The sequence below is a fragment of the Rhinopithecus roxellana genome, chromosome 11, assembly GCF_007565055.1.
Source record: "Rhinopithecus roxellana isolate Shanxi Qingling chromosome 11, ASM756505v1, whole genome shotgun sequence".
Lineage (NCBI taxonomy): Eukaryota > Metazoa > Chordata > Mammalia > Primates > Cercopithecidae > Rhinopithecus > Rhinopithecus roxellana.
The window spans coordinates 27,238,649-27,254,456 of NC_044559.1; positions in this window are offsets into that span (position 1 = coordinate 27,238,649).

The following is a 15,808-nucleotide window of genomic DNA, read 5'->3' on the forward strand; positions in this document are numbered from 1 at the left end:
AATGGGCCTAATATCATTACTGTTGTGTCTTATGAAATAGTAAGGCCCAAGCACAGAGAGAGATGGGGGAATGGCCAGTGAGTGGGCAGTCGGAAAAACATGGTGTTTATCTACTAAGTTTACAGTCGTATGTGGGCATGGATCATGGTGCCCCAAAACAAAGTAAATAGTAACATCAAAACTACTGATCACAGACCCCCATAACAGATACAATAAAAATAGAGCCATTTGAAATGTTATGAGAATTACCAAAATGTGACAGAGGTAGAAAGTGAACACATGCTGCTGGAAAAATAATGTCAATTGACGAGCTTAATGCTGGGTTGCCACATATCCTCAGTTTGTAAAAAACACATTATCGCAAAGTGAAATCAACTGAAGCGAAGTAAAATGAGGTGTGCTTCTACTTTGTGTTGAGCAGTTTTGTTTAAAGCGTCCAGGACCTGGTACACCAACTTTCAGGACTCCCCAAGTCCATTCACCTTCTCTCCCAAGCACAGCTCTCCCAGCACCCTTCTGCCAGCCCTGGAGAGTCCTTTGTGAAGCTGGACAGGGGTCTAGCACGGACAGGGTCAGCAGCACTGGCCCACCCACCCCTTTGAGGTAAGACTACCTCCCTGGGGATTCCTCCACTCCGTGGGGCGGAGCCAGGCCAGCAGTCTCTGTGCAAAAGTCAAAATATTGACCATACTGCATTGAAATTTTTTTTTATGAAAGAAACCTTGGGATGTATGTTTTTAAAAAAAAATTTTTAAAAACTTGGTATGGAGAATGAAACTAATATCAGCCACTTACTATGCCAAGCCTAGTACTAAACGTTCCACTGACATATTTTATGTATGTTAGCAATAAAAGAAAGGTGAAGCTTGAAATGTTTTTCATTTCTCTCTACACTCCATGTGTGTCTCATTTTATAATAAAAATCATGCAGACAAGTAGCAGAGTATTTCAATAAAACAACATTTTAGACCTGTATTACAATGCTTTTCATTTTTTCTTCTTTCAGTAATTGTTTTAAGTGCTAAAGGCTCCTATAGCTTCCTGAACATCAAGTTTTTTCTTCTCTAGTTCTCATAGAAAAGTAAAATAAAATTAAAGGAGCTCACTATTTAAATCAAGATCATTCTTTTCATTAAAATGTAACATATTTTTCAGTAAGAATGATAATGTCTTTAGCAAAAGTTTGTTTTATTTTGAATACATAAAGCATTTTGTAAAATTCTTCTTTAAATACATCTAAAAACTCTTTGATCATGATGATCAAAGGATCAAAACTGTTATTTTATACCTTTAGCATTTTTCAATGTGGGTCATAGTCACCGACCATATAGATTGACCATTGTCTTGAGAAAGGGACAGGATAATTGAATTGTAGCAACGAAGAGTAGACACTTCCTTGCAAAAGAAGGAGAAATTCCCATGCACAGCTTCATCCCTAATATGTCAATATGTCACCATCTGAAAGGTCACCCCACCTTATCGAGGGAGGTGCTACAGCCCCATTCATAACATTGTAACTGCTGGGAAGGAAACAATGTTTTTATAGCATACATGTAATTAAAAGTAAAACTCATCTGTAATGAAAGGAACTTTTCAATTAAAAAAAAAAAAGGAAAAGTTATTCAGAAACACTGTCCCCCTCTAAAACTGGAAGGCATCACTCTGATACTAAGGGACGATTTTAAGAAGAATGTATTATGGACAGATTCTCAAATGCAACAGGACAGCAGCAAATTGTATAAACACTCTTTGTTCATTGTACATCTGTGACATAATCAGATTTAGGGATAATATGAAATTATAAAACTGAAGGTTTTGTCAGATTAAATTGATGAGAAAAAATATAGCTTAAAGAGACCTTGTGACATATTAATAAATGGGTATAAATGGGTATAGTCTGTAAGGAATATTAACAAAACCTGTCTGAACTAGATTATAAATCTCCAGTGAGTTTTTAAATTACTCTTGCCTCCAGGACACAGAAACAACTACTAGATGGTAGACATGTCAGATTTGCAGCTACAAGGCTTAAAAAAATAGCAAGATAAAAAGCAGTGCTTAATTAAATATGTCTAGTGATAAATTCCAGGTTAGTTTAATTTTAATTGTGGCTGTGGTCTGTGTAATATGTATGTACTTGTGGGCATGTGCCTGCAAGTACTGTAAGAGAAACTTCATCCAGTATTTATTTAATATAGCATTTTATTGGCCTTTTGTTTTTTGCCAAAAGAGTAAACTTACATTGATGATTTATAATTTCAGTTAAAAACTATTTTTCTTAGGCACTTTGTTGGTCCTTCAAATACCAATCACAGCAAACATATTTAAAGCACATACTCCACTTTGGCCACTGTTCCAAGAGCCTGAGATTGATTTCTGGTCAGTTTCACAATTGATGACTCTGAAGCTCATGGCGCTGAAGTCCTTTGGACCAAGTGACATTGGTAGTCAATACTTCTTGGACCACAGGTTTGAAACTAGGCAGAAAACTGGTTCTAACTCGGTTTTACAAACGTAACTGCACTGATATCAACATTCTCTCACAGGTTGTGAGGAAACCAGCTCCATTGAACAGTAAACAGTTTTAGTAAACCTGAGCTTATCAATAGAAACTTCAGCAACTCATCAGAGAATGTGAGAGATAATTTAGCACCTATTTATTCTATGTCTTTCCCCATATGATTTTCCGTGGTCTACTGAGAAATGAGTTTATATTCAGGTGTGTGAGATATACGACAAAACACGCTATTTTCCTTAACTTGCTTTACCAAGGGGCAGTGTTAGGGAGAAGTGTAATTGGCACATATTTGGTGGAGTGAAATTGGCAAAGTTTTCTCAATCCCCATGAATCCATCTTGCTATGGATTTCCCAATCCCCATGAATCCATCTTGCAACGCCGCTTTATCCTGCATGGTTATTGTGGCTTTGGTGATAGCTCAGGTATTTTAAGTGGCCTTGACTGACATTTCATACTTGTGGTTGTTGAGGAATTAGGGCTGTTACCTAGCTCTTGTCTCCTGGAGGAAAGTCTTGGATTTCCCTGGATGAAGTTTGAGTCCAGGGTGAATGCTCATGGGGTTGAATCCAAGCTGCAAAACAGACTGTTGGCCTCTGACTTAAAAACTTATTTGGAAGTCTCATGAAATAGAGTTCAAAGATACAACTGGCAATTCATATTCTCTTTCATATGGATTTGCTTAATGTATGGAAAGAAAGATAACAAGACTCCATTCATTCATTCATTCATGCATGCATGCATTCATTCACTCTTACACTGTTCTATTTGGAAAAGGCTCCTATATGTTTGTTTGAAAATGTACAAGTGGTTTGAAGAGCTCCAGTATGACTACATTTTCTTAGGATAGGTGGGCAGGGCTCTGAATCTCCCATTTTTGCTTTAACTAATATTTTAAAGCATAACACTACTTGGAAAAATGAGAATTCCTTTGAGTAAAGTTTCTGTTTTTACTTTTTAAACAACTGATCCAGACTCTTTTAATCTCAACTTCAGATTTAAACATGTCAATATAAAATTGACATAAGTTTATGTATACAATTACCAATATTATTAAAAGTATTAGCATGAAATATTTTTCACAGTGCATTATTTCAAGTGTTATTTAAAATTATAGGCCTTCGTTTTATGTCTCTTGGAGACCTATTGTGATTTACTTTGTCATATCCATCAAAATCCCTGTTCTAGTTATGTTTTAATTATACATCTAAGGGTTAAAACTGAAGCAATTACAATTACTTAAAGTTAGTAATACATTTTATTATTTGCAAAAACTTGCTAATATTTTTTCTACCAGAATTATCATGGAAAATAATTGGTGAAAAGATTGAGTATGGTGGTATACAATTGGGTGATATTTGAAAAGAAAAAGAAGCAGGAATTAATTCTTATTTCATGCTTCAAAAATAATTAAATGAGAAAAAAATGTCTGGCATGAATAAGTTTCAAACTGGATAGAAGCGCTTATCTCCATGGTTCAATAAATACTTAAAATGCTATTCATCATATTATTTTGAGCTCCTTACTGAATTTAACTCTACCCTCATTCATCCTATATCACTTTCTTTCTTAAAATATTTTCTTCATAGAACAGCTGAGTAAGTTTGGAACATCATCAAGGTCCCCACAACCAAGAGTAAGGAAATAGGAGTATATTATTTACATGGGCTATGGTAACTAATAAAATTTCAAATTGAATGGTTTAGATCTGTCTATTCTGCTATAAACATATTACTTAAGTACTTATATCAACGTTCTTTGCTTAATGAAGAAATATATTCATTTTCTAAATATTCCTATAGTTGACATAATTTGGACACTTCATTTTCCTTGTCATGAGAAGCTATGGAACAATATCTGCCCATGTTATTACACTGGGATTCCCTATGCCTTACTTGTGAAATGATTTCTGAGCAAGATAGTGAGGGGCTCGACTACCTAATCAAAACTAAATTTCTCCGGTCTAAGAAGTTAATTTACCAGAAACCACTGTACATTATCTTTTGCAAACAAAGCGAGGTAATGTGCATGTATATGTATATTTGTATTGCCTCTCTTTTTTATTAGCATATAAAGCCAAAGATAGCAGAAGCCTTGATGCTTTATTGACTAACATATCCCCACTGTGTAGAATAGTGCCTGGCACATAGCAGCTGCTCAATAAATATTTGTAGGATGAGCCAGTGGATGGAGGAAAAGTGGTTAGAGGGAGAGAAGGATGGAGGGAGGGAAGGATGGATGAATGGATAGACAGGTGTATGGATGGATGGATGGATGGGGAACAGATACATAGACAGATGGGTGGACAGATGGAGAATTGACAGGTGAATGGACGGATGGATGGATGGATAACACATACATAGATGGGTGGACAGATGGAGACTGGACAGGTGAATGAATGGATGGGTGAAGAGGAGGTGGATGCATATGTGGAACATCTGATATAACTTTCTTTGGGCCTCAGTGTGATGCATTCAATTAGCTATCTTTTTCACAGAGTCTTTATTTTGAAGTGAGAGCCACTTAGCAGGCAAAACATAGATGAGATTCCTCTAAAACTGAACTAAACTAAAATTAAACAATTTAGGGAGAATGATAAGTCTATATATTAATTCTAAAATTATCTTAGTTTTTCAATGAAACAAATTTCATTTTAATTTTTGATGTAATAAAAATAAATCGTAATCTGTGTAACACCGCCGATAGGCTTTTGAACTAAAGTTGCTCAATGTGATTGCCATGATCTCTTTGGAGCATTTAAAATTAATATTCAGCCTAACAATCTATCATACAGCTATGTCTGAAAGCTGAACTTCTAATGCTTTAATGATCTTACTTTCCAAACAGCTTCCTGGAAGTCATCCTAATTCAGTAGTGCTCTTTATAATGCTTACCTGAAAATCACTGTCTAATCAAGTTAATGCTTTCCTCTACTTTGTAACATAATTGCAGATACTCTTATGAGATGCCTTTGGACAACAGAACTCTGAAAATAGCTATATCCAGAGTCACCACAAAAGACTATGACTTTTGCATTTGGATGGGGTGAAAGATGTACTGAAGTCACAGTTAATGATGATTTGTGACTCTATAATTTAGTATTAGGCACTGGAAAAAAAGAGAAAATGTTAAAGAGAAAAAGAGTGTAAAAGCAAACCTTGATGTTAAACTCAAGTATTCAACCTTTATATTTTAATTAAGATTACACTTGTTTTATCTATGATTTTCTGGGAGAGTTGTATTAAGATCCTCTTTTATACCTATTGTTTTATCAATTTGTCCCTATGGTTTTTTCCACTGTTGCTTGATGTACATATTTATCTGGTTATGCTTTCAAAACATGTTTATCTATGTGGCGAATTGTGTCTTTTCTCGATTAAAAAATACCTTTTTTAAACCTAATAGTTTATTTTGCCATAACGTGTACTTATGCTTCTATTTTCTTTTATTGGTCAGTAATTTTCTGATATATATTTTTAGTTTCCACCTTCTGTGTCAGTATAATTTAAAGACTTTTATTGGAATAACGCATAAAGCTGTGGTATCAGTCAGGGTTCTCCAGAGTGAGGAGGAAGATATATTTTAAAGAATTGGCTCATGTGGTTATGGAGGCTCATAGGAAATTCCGTGGGATTGACCAGCAGACTGGAAACCCACGGAGAGAAAACGATTCTGTTGAAAGTTCGTTCATCAGAAAATGCTCCCCTAGCTGTGGGAGGTCAGTCTTTCTGTTCTATCCAGAATTTCAGATGATGGGATGAGGCCCACCACGTTATGGAGGACAGTCTGCTTTACTCTACAGATTAAGATGGTAATCTCATCCAAAAGCACTCTTACACCCAGCCTAATGTTTGACCAAATACCTGGACACCACATGGCTCGTTCAAGTTGACACATAAATGAATCATCACAGCTTTTTTATCAATTCTAAAAATTTCTGTCTTTGGCCAGGCTTGGTGGCTCATGCCTGTAATCCCAGCACTTTGGGAGGCCGAGGCGCGCGGATCACGAGGTCAGGAGATAGAGACCGTCATGGCTAACACGGTGAAACCCCGTCTCTACTAAAAATAAAATGAAGTAAAATAAATACAAAAAAATCAGCTGGGCATGGTGGTGGGCGCCCGTGGTCCCAGCTACTTGGGAGGCTGAGGCAGGAGAATGGCGTTAGCCCAGGAGTCGGAGCTTGCAGTGAGCCGAGATCGGGCCACTGCACTCCAGCCTGGGTGACAGAGCAAGATTCTGTCTCAAAAAAAAAAAAAAAAAAAAAAAAAAAAAAAAAAAAAAAAAAAAAAAATTCTGTCTTTTAGGAAATGATTTTATATTTTTACATTGTAATTAATGACATATTTACAATTCATATATTAGTAACTTATTTTTATCATCTTATGGCTGCTCTTTTTTACGTTTTCTCTCCTCCTTTTATTTTCTCTTCTCCTGTCTTCCTTTTCATGGTTTGGATTATTTTACTTGCCATCTTCTCTTTCTACAGCTTTCACGCATTCTCCTGTATAGTTGCACCCATGACTTCTCATGTCCATGCTTTTAAAAGGTATCTTTTTGCATTTGACTTTACATAAAGCAGCATGCATAATCGTCTAAAATCTGTAAAGTTAAACAATATATGTGTCATTTTTCTGATAAGACATTGAGAATACTTTTATATTAATCATTCCAATCTTGTTTTACATGTTATTTTACTCATGTATTTCAATTATCCACTTAAAGTACACCAGATTATTAATTGCTATAATTATTACATTTTATGGTCATTTCTTAGAGTTATTTATCCATTCCTTTGCTCTCTTTTGCTTCTTAGAGATATACTAGAGCCTCTTGTCTACATTTTATGTCTTTTTTTTTTTTTTTTTTTTGAGACAGTCTCACCCTGTCACCCAGGTAGGAGTGCAGTGGCACCGTCTCAGCTCACTGCAACCTCCACCTCCTGAGTTCAAGTGATTCTCCTGCCTCAACCTCCCAAGTAGCTGGGACTACAGGCATACACCACCATGCCTGGCTAATTTTTGTACTTTTAGTAGAGATAAGGTTTCACCCTGTTGGCCAAGACGGTCTCGAACTCCTGACCTCAAGTGATCCACCTGCCCTGGGCTCCCAAAGTGCTGGGATTACAGGTGTGAGACACTGAGTCCACCTAGATTTTATCTCTTAAATTTTTTTAAATTTTCTATGCAATACATTAGGCAATGGTAAGTAAACTTGTTTTCCCTAAGGGGCAAAATACATAATATTTTAGGCTTTGTAGGCCATATAGTTCTCTGCCAAAGCTACTCAGAACAACCACAGACAATACAGGAAAAAATGGAAGTGGCAGTGTCCCAACAAAACTTTATTTGAGAAAAAAAAGTTCAGTTGGTTGGCTGGATTTGGCCTGTGTGTTACTACAGTTTCTGATACCTGTTCCAGATAAATTTCTCAGAGCTCTCCTCCAATTCACTCTATTTCCCTTTGACCAGGTCCCTTTGAGATAGTCTAGAGTTCATCTCATACATATTGTTTTACACGACAGTATTTTTCACAGTCAATTCATATTAATTGAAAGTGATATGAAATATTGAGAGTTCTGGTGTTAATTTAATGGCAGGGTGTGTACATAATATTTATGCCACACACATAAACCATGAATGATTGCCACATTTATGAAAATGCTGATACATTTTATTTTGTTTTAAAATGGAGGATTAGGCTAATTCCATAATTTAGTGTTTCTTTATAAATTATCTTTCTAGGCCAGGCACACTGATTCATGCGTGTTATCCCAGCACTTTGGGAGGCTGAGGTGGGCAGATCACTTGAGGTCAGAAGTTCAAGATCAGCCTGACTAAAACAATGAAACCCCATCTGGAGTCCCAGCTACTTGGGAGCCTGAAGCAGGAGAGTTGCTTGAACCCAGGAGGCAGAGGTTGCAGTGAGCTGAGATTGTACCACTGCACTCCAGCCTGGGCAACAGAGCAAGGCTCCATCTCAGAAAAAAATAAAAATAAAAATGAAATATCTTTCTATACTTGACATTTTGAGCACACATAAGAATGAGCTTGGAATTCTAACATATTTTTATTTGTTCCTGATTGATTTTATGGTAAATTCTATCAGCGAAATGAGGTTTAGCTGTAGTTCAAAGTCAAATGAGGATGTGTGGTGAATTATATTACATTTAAAAACATGGGCTATAATTGATGGATGATTTTCTTTAAAAAGAACTAAAAGCGGCCGGGCGCGGTGGCTCAAGCCTGTAATCCCAGCACTTTGGGAGGCCGAGACGGGCGGATCACGAGGTCAGGAGATCGAGACCATCCTGGTCTACACGGTGAAACCCCGTCTCTACTAAAAAAATACAAAAAAACTAGCCAGGCGAGATGGCGGGCGCCTGTAGTCCCAGCTACTCGGGAGGCTGAGGCAGGAGAATGGCGTAAACCCGGGAGGCGGAGCTTGCAGTGAGCTGAGATCCGGCCACTGCACTCCAGCCTGGGCGACAGAGCGAGACTCCGTCTCAAAAAAAAAAAAAAAAAAAAAAAAAAAAAAAAAAAAAAAAAAAAAAAAAAAAAAAAAGAACTAAAAGCAATAATCTTAGACATTATTGGAAACAACCGGGAGTTACAAGTTTGCACACTGTTAAGAAGATGAGGAAACTCACTGTAGTGTAAACCAGCATCAGTTCAACCCAGCTTTTACTGTATGGTATGGCTCTAACATATGCTTTGCTGGTGACTTTCTTCTTCTTACTATTAACTTTCTATGGCCAGAATAGTAGATCCTGATGATCCAAAACTTCTCCTTTATTTACATGATGTATGCCAAACATCACAATTATTTCCCAATCCTATTTGAGCTTGTGTATGAGGCTAGTCTCAACAACTTTTAAAAATAATAATCCCATTTGCTGAAAACCTACCTTAGAGACTGGAACTTGATAATGACATAAAGTACTCAGTTTTTAGAGTGCCTCAAGTGCTACTGCTTTGTAATTTGTTGAATGGTGGATGCTGTGCATGCTTTGGGTTTATTTTTGGTAGTCTAGACAAATTACAAAATGATTAGGAAAAGGCTTTGGCCGCCATAGGAAATGGTGAATACAGACATACACCCAGACAGAGAGCTAACAATCAATGATCATTATAACATTTCTTCATTCATTCATTCATTCTTCCAAAAATATTTATTGAAATCCAACTACAACCTGGCACTAGATGCTGAGACTAGATGGGTGATCAGAGAAGCTTTTTGCCCTCAAGAAATTGTAGACTTTTTAAAATATTCAGTCTACCATAATTATATGTTCTGGGAAAGTTGTTACCATATTTTTTTTTCTACAAATCCTGTTTTCCTTAGGGAATAATATACCTATTAGAAAAAAATGTGTCAGAATAAAGTGAACATTTTTGTGCATTGTAAGCACAAACTAAGTATATTTTCTTCAAATGTATATTTGATCAATTGATATTTGATCCATACATAATGCATAAAATGTTCTTAATACTCTCTGAAATTTGAATAAAAACAAAGACATAATTGCATAAAAAGGCAGATAGTCTCAATATTTTATAATAAATAAATAAGGTTTGCTTTACAAAGGCTCATTTGTAAGAACAGAAGCAACTTATTATTTTCTGGGAGAAGAAAAGTCTTTTCTGAGAACAGCTGATAAAATTTCATTCCTTTTGAGTTTTCCAAATTTGTCCAATTCCTTTTGAAGTATATTTTAAACTTATGACTAGATTTTCAATTCTACAGATAAGTAATACCTAGAAAATATATTTGCATCAATGTGTTTATTTTTGCCAGCTTTGACAAAAAAGTTGTATTTTAACTAGATAAAAATAAAAACCTTCCTTTTATTTAGGTTTTACATATGATATTCTTCATATGCGAAGCTGTGAATCCACCATCCCAGGGCTTGAACTTTTTCTTCATTGGTCATGATGGACTTACGTCTATTTCTCCTCATCAACTCATTTCAAAGAAGTTGTAGGATATCTCAGGGGGCTGACAAAAGGAATCTGTGGTTAAGAAACACAACACAGATTGTTGCCCCTGAAAGCTAACCTCGAGCTAGACCTTTGAAAAGAGTGCTTTGCCCACTTAACCACACTCAGTTACTTTCAATTAGGCACTTAAAAAATAAAGTAAAATTTCTACAGTTGAAGGAAGAGTATGTTTTGATATAATTTGGCTGTGTAGCCACCAAATCTCATCTTGAAATATAACCCCCATAATCCCCACGTGTCAAGAGAAACCAGGTGGAGGTAACTGAGTCACAGGGCAGATCTTTCCCATGCTGTTCTCATGACAGTGAATAAGTCTCATGAGATTTGTGGTTTTATAAAGGGGAGTTTCCCTGCACAAGCTCTCTTGCCTGCCGCCATGTAAGACATGCCTTTGCCTCTCCTTTGCCTTCCACCATGATTGTGAGACCTCCCCAGCCAGGGTGGAACTGTGAGTCCATTAAACCTCTTTTATTTATAAATTACTCAGTCTCAGGTATGTCTTTATTAGCAGCATGAAAACAGACTAATACAGTTTATAACCAAATATGTCCAGGCCACGTCCAGTGTGTGAGGAGAAGACACCAGCCTATCAATGCCATGCCTGCAGAGGGTCTCTACCAAGAAAGTACAAACATGCATTTTTCACTGCCCAGCATTTTGCAATTCTTTACTTTTATATTAATCATTTCAATCTCGTTTTACATGTCATTTTATTCATATATTTTAATTCTCCTTCATTTAAAATACATCAGATTATTCATTGCTATTATTATTGCATTTCATAGCCAATTCTTATTTAGAGTTATTTATCTGTTTATTTGCTCTCTTTTGCTTCTTTGAAATGTATTAGAGCCTCTCATCTATCTCTTATCTCTTTTTTTTTCTTTATCTGTTTCTCACTTGAGAAGAATATGCATGCTCCTTGCATCAATTATCTTTTGAGTAAGGTCTCTAATCCTGACCATCCACCCATACCTGAGTTTCAACATGTTTGTGCCAATTGGATATTCCTGTAAGACCGACCCACTTTTAACTTCCTCGTATTCCAGACCTCCGCAGCATATCCTTCATCATGCTAGACATCCTTTCTACTTCCTTTCTGGCAGTAACATTATTTCAGTAGCCCACCAGCAAGTTTCCTTCTTTCTGGCTTTTCTTCTGTTTAAATGCTTTTGTTTACCTGCTGTCTTAAGCAGGGTTGTCCAGAGAATCAGAACCAATAGAGGATATAGATATATCTCCTATATATTTCCTATATATTTATCTATCTATATAGATAGCTATCAATTTATGTCTGTATAGATAGATATATTTATAGATACAGATATATAGACATCTATATCTATATGTATATATTTATTATGGAAAATCGGAGGCTGAGAAGTCCCACAATCTGCTGTCTGTAAGCTGGAGACCCAGGAAAGAAGGTGGTGTGACTCCAGTACAAGGGCAGGAGAAGACCATTGTTCCAGCCAAACGCTGAGGCAGAAAAAGGAAGGGGGTGAGGTAGAATTCTTCCTCCCTTAACCTTTTGTTTTATTCAAGTCCTTGAGGAATTGGATGATGCCCACTCACTTTGTGGAGGGTAATCTGAATTCACTTTACTAAATCCACCACTTCAAATGCTAATCTCATCTAGAAACACCCTCACAGACAATCCTAGAAGTAATGTTTAATCTGGGCACCACATGGCCCAATCAAGTTCACAATAGGATTAGCCATGTTCCCTGCTATGTCATGTCATTCATGTCATTGCAATGCAATCAGTGGTTTTACACAATCCTTCTAATGACCAGAATTTGAACTCCTTAATTTCAGAGACTTATTTCTCTTTTCAGAGACTTATTTCTCTTCTTGTTTTCAGGACCTAACATAAGGAAAGATACAAAATACGCATTCAATACTTCTTTTTCTTGAATGAATTAATTAATGGACAAAGAGAAAAGTAAACAAAATATGTGAACACCCAATTTTGTTAGTCCTTCCTTTATAATACTTTCAAACTTTGTTTCTTGCTCTTCTTTGCCTATGCCTCCTGTTGGGATGACTACAAATAAGATAATTATGTGTCTCCTTCCTCCTAAATCAACCCTTTTCAATTCACTCTGAAAATCTCAATCTGTATTATATTTTACCAACATTAATGTCTATTAGTGTCTAGAGATCTCAGAGCTATAGGAGCTCAATAATTATTTGTTACATGTTACTTGAGCTTCTAAACAGGCAATATATTACCCATAGATTTATTGGTAGCATAGTCTAATTAAGACTTTCAACAGAGAAAAAGAAGTAAGAGTGGAAGCAACTTCAATCATTAAGAAAGACTGCAGAAATCATGTCCTTTGCAGCAACACTGATGGAGCTGGAGGATTCTAAATGAATTGATACAAAAACAGAAAACCAAACGCTGAACGTTCTCACTTACAACTGAGAGCTAAACATTGAATACACATGGGCACAAAGAAGGGAACCATAGGCACAGGGTTCTACTTGTAGGTGGAGGGTAAGAGTGCAAGGGTTGAAAAATTAACTGTCAGTATACGCTGATTACCTGGGTGACAAAATTATCTGTACACCAAACTCCAATGACATGCAATTTACCAGTGTGACAAATTCGCACATGTACCCCCTCGAACCTAAAATAAAAATTGTAAAGAAACAAAAACCAAAAGCTATATTCATCTAAGAAGAAAATTACATGTCAGTGTTCAGTTAATTTCATTTTGAAGCTTCACAGGAAAACGCACAGCTTTTCTCTTCTTCAAGAAGTCTAGGAAGTTGACTTCTTTAAAAAGAGATGGAAATAGAGTTGACTTTTAATACTTCTTCTTTTTTTTTTTTTTTTTAAATGGAGTTTCGCTCTGTCACCCAGGCTGGAGTGCAGTGGCACAATCTCAACTCACTGCAAGCTCTACCTCCCAGGTTCAAGTGATTGTCCTGCCTCAGCCTCCTGAGTAGCTAGGACTACAGGCACCTGCCAGCATGCCTGGCTAATTTTTGCATTTTTAGTAGAGATGGGATTTCACCATGTTGACCAGGATGGTCTCGAACTCCTGACCTCAGGTGATCCACCCGCCTCAGCCTCCCAAAGTGCTAGGATTACAGGTATGAGCCACCATGCCCAGCTGACTTTTAATACTTCTAACAAGTATGTAAACTTAAGATTTCCATTGGGATTACAGAAACTCTGTAAGGAGAACTGTCTAACAATCCAGGCTTGTGTAGCTCTAGTAGACACTTGTAAACTATAATTTGAAAACACATTAAAAATAATTATACATAACAATTGAGGCAGGCTTACTACTTAAGTGCATTAATTTATCTTCAAAGATCTTTACAAATGTTAACTAATAAATTCTTATAATATTGGCCCTATGATTAAGCATTGATCATTTCTGTACTATGTTTCAAAGAATGGATGAATACAAGTAAAAATACTCTCAGAGAGAGAGGGAGGAAGAAAAGTGTTTTTGAGGACAATTTAAAATGGAAAATCCAAGTAAAGGTGGATTTGAGGACTTACAGATATTAAGTCAGAGAGGCAATCCCTTTGGGAGTAACCGAGATTAAAACAAAGCTGATTTCTTCATATCTGATAAAAATCAGTTTCAATCTCTGCACAAAACGCAAAGCAATAAACCTCTTTTCAGAAGAAACAGAACAGACGAGAGCCATTAGATGGGAGTCACACTTTAATGGGAAGTACAATGACTGCATAGGCCGCTCATTGCCAGAGAGCAGAAGGGGTCTCTCACTTAGAAGCCTCGGCTTGCCCTGAAAGTCAGTGTAAGAGAATTGCTGTGGGCCAGCAATTCTGGCCCGAGAGAATGAGAAAGGGAAAACTAATCAAATACCAGCAGTCTTTCTTCATTTCGAGGAATATTACTGGTGGCACTGACAGCTAGGAGAGCAGTCTTGAGCGTCTCCCTGCCTTCTTGCTAGCAGAGCATCCATCAGAAGAAAGCACAGGTTCCTCTGCAGCTGAGAAGTCCCACACACTTTTATGTGCTTGCATCCTTTTTAGGGCTGGGAGGTCCTGATATTTTCCCAACACTCCACAACAGGTACAGGAGCAGAACCAGCATCAGATTCTGGAGGCTGACCCCTAGACTCTCAGATCTCTGCCTCTGGTTTTCAAACATAGATAATGTAAACCCAGAAACATGCTCCAGTTCAGAGCTTCAATTGCACACACACAAAGATCAGACAAACCAAATTCTTAAAAATCCAAAGGTTAACAAGGAAACAATCATTTCTCTCTTGACCCAGAAAACAAAGGAAATACATCACTTGATATTGGTGACAAAGTTCCTCTCCATCACAATCACACAGAGTCACAGGTCAAGGTTCAGAAAATAACAACACGGAAGAACTGGTAATGATATAGCACAGTCGAAGGGGACCAATCTCCACTGCCCAAGGTGCTTCAAAGTCAATGAGATGTGTTTGACCTACAAAAAGCTAATGGCTTAGAGAATGTCATGCTGGGAATATCTAACAGAAGCTTTTAATTGCCTGTAAGATAAACCCTAGTTTCCTGCATGAAAATAATTTATGATAATGTGGTATTGTGTAATAATTTTAAAAACTGTAGTCATCTGTGGATCAAAGACATATACATTTAAGCATTCATCTACCTTGAAGACACTGTTCGAAAATGTTTGCATTAAAAAAAGATGCAATCACAAATTTACTTTTGCTTTGCTACAGAATATTGGCAAATTGCCTTCCGTTGTGATTGTCCCCACATATTAACGATGAACAGCCTCAGCTGAGTTCAGCCTTTCCCATTCTTACAACAGAAGAATCAAATACCGGGGAATGGTAAGTAAATCTTAATACAGCTTCTATTGCTAAAGTTCGGTAAAGTCAGTCATTGCATATTTTTTTTTGTAAGTTCATTATCAGCCATGTTTGGGAGATGATTATTTTGACTGTGAAATACACAAAATGCCTTGTATGAAACAGAATGAAAATTTATCTTATGCCTATTTGGTTTCCTTTCTTTGGTGGGCAGGGGGTCAAAATACAAAGCCACAGAAATTCATTTAGAAAGAAAGATGCACGGAATTTTTAATTTTCTTTTGTAGATAGTGTCCCTTTAACCATCCTGAAAGAGAAAAAACAGTGCATATTTTTAAATCAGGCAAAACTGTTAAATTAAGGGCAGCTCTAACCTTTTTTCCTCCATCCTTCTTGCCCTTCCTAAGTCAATCCAATCAATCCATCTTTAATCAGCCAGGAAGAAGTTGTTGAAGGTCTGGAATGAGCTCAACCCTGTGCCAGCCACTG